Genomic DNA, 2,281 nt, shown 5'->3' with positions numbered 1-2,281 from the left:
AACTTTAGCTATGTACATAAATACAATTCAATAACTCAAGGTCATCCATTAATATGACAGCGATATAGCGAGTATCAAAAGTGCAAAATGTTTTTAAATTGAGGATAACACATTTCATTATGAAATATTTACATATAGTCTGTTTGTGTAGGTGCCAACATTTGATGATAGGAAGTGGCACGCTGAGTGAGAACACTGTTAAGACAACCTCGATTAAACAGGGACAGCCACTTGATGTTGCTGTTAAACTGAAACTTATCTACAGTGATAGGTTTAAAGAACCAGCCTTGGAGCTAAATGCTGATATTGTAGTCTAAAGAGGGCGGAAGAGATGTCTGTGCCCGAACAAAAACAGGAAAAAATAGATTTAAAGGCTTCTAACAGATGTAGAAACATATGAAACTAACAGCATTAGTGTGGCTCTATAGAATAGCAATTTATACATTCAGGTTCAGGTTCATTTATTTGTACCTGTAGGTAGGTTTGTTCTGCAGGCAAGTCATCCAAGCTCACATGCACTGTTCAATACAGACACAACACACACATAGTACAACCTACTGAAAAAAAACAACTAATAATTAATTTGGGGAATCATTTAGCTCACATACGTAAAAAAGCTACAATTTGCTACTGAGTGATGGGTGCCAGAACAAAGGTGTTTTTAAACCTTGCTGTTCTGCACTCTGGAATCATAAATTTTCATCCTGACGAAAGAAACTGAAACTCACTAAAGGCTGCAAGTCATCAAGAAAAACTGAACCAGCCAACCTCTGTAACTGTCTGTTGTACAGGGATGTCTATTTTATTTATAACCTATAACACATTTAAACAATACAAGCTGACATCTCTGACGGGTACATTTACATCCCTCCAGAAAATACAGTTTCCAAATACATGAAATGCTGAAAGAATTTAAAAACCAGATTCATCTTATAAATAATGAAACATTGCCCTCCCCAATATAAGCTGCTGTTAAAGGTTAAAAGTGTCAGTATCTGCAATAGTGGCCCTGTATATACTCTGTATCATATCGATATGAGAATTTGCAGTATCACACAGCAATACTGTTCACCAATAAGCATGTTAGACCACTTAACAATGGGATTGAGTTTCTGTTCTTTACAGATAAGTGTCCATGCCACAAAACCAAGGAAAAGGAAGGTGCTTTTTAAAAGGTTACACCTGTGTTCTTCTCATTGTGACATCTCAAACGTTGTTTCATAAACTGACCTACCTGCCAGTAAGCTCCCTACTTACCATGGATGAAGGTGTGAGTTGTTCCACATTAGCACGTGCTAAAAAAAAAGCTTCCAGATGCATTGATGTGAATCTGTGAATCAATCTGATTCACAGATTCACATCAATCTGTGAATCTGTGATTCTTTCCTGAAGCTTCAGTCAGACCAGAATTCACCTGACAAAATGTTTCCACAGGGTGAGGCTGCAAACTACGGAAGCGTAGAGCTGCCACCCAGGCTAAAGAAAAATACAAGTGTATCACGTTATAACGTGAAAAGTTTATTGTTCTAACAAGATACTTTTCCTGTTTGTACAATATACTATCATGTTTGTACAATATACTATCATGTTTGTACAATATACCTTTCACGTTTGAACAACATAATATCACGTTATTACAATATACATAATTATCACGTTCGTACAATATAATTATCACGTTCGTACAATATAAATATCACGTTAGTACAATATAAATATTATATTGTAATAACGTGATATTATGTTGTTCAAACGTAAAAAGTATATTGTACAAACAGGAAAAGTATCTTGTTAGAACAATAAACTTTTCACGTTATAACGTGATACACTTGTATTTTTCTTTTGCCTGGGTGGCAGCTCTACGCTTCCGTAGCAAACAGCTGTACAGGATGTAGGATGGGCAAGGTAAATATAATATGTTTGAAATTCAGGCATAAATAAGGAAGACCCTGCATGAGTTTATCACATTATTTTTGGCTAGGTCAGGGATTGGCAACTTTTACTATCAAACGAACCACTTTTAAACAATTTCTGACCAGTTATTTAAACCTAGGTAATGCAGGAGACACAGCCTGTTTAGTATAGCATGAAGAAGCTTGTTTCCGCCGCCATTTAAATAAAATATTTCCCGAAAATCCCGGGTTATTATCTCGATGTTTCGATTTACTCGAACTCGATCTTATGGTAAGTGTTATGGTTATGTTAAGTCTTAGCCTTACTAACTCGAAATGTTGGGAAAATAACTAAAAAAAAAAAAAAGACATTTCGATTTTTTTTTTTT

The sequence above is a fragment of the Neolamprologus multifasciatus genome, chromosome 14 (assembly GCF_963576455.1).
Source record: "Neolamprologus multifasciatus chromosome 14, fNeoMul1.2, whole genome shotgun sequence".
NCBI classification, from domain to species: domain Eukaryota; kingdom Metazoa; phylum Chordata; class Actinopteri; order Cichliformes; family Cichlidae; genus Neolamprologus; species Neolamprologus multifasciatus.
The sequence above is the reverse complement of the archived record's forward strand: the minus strand, read 5'-3'. Positions refer to the sequence as shown.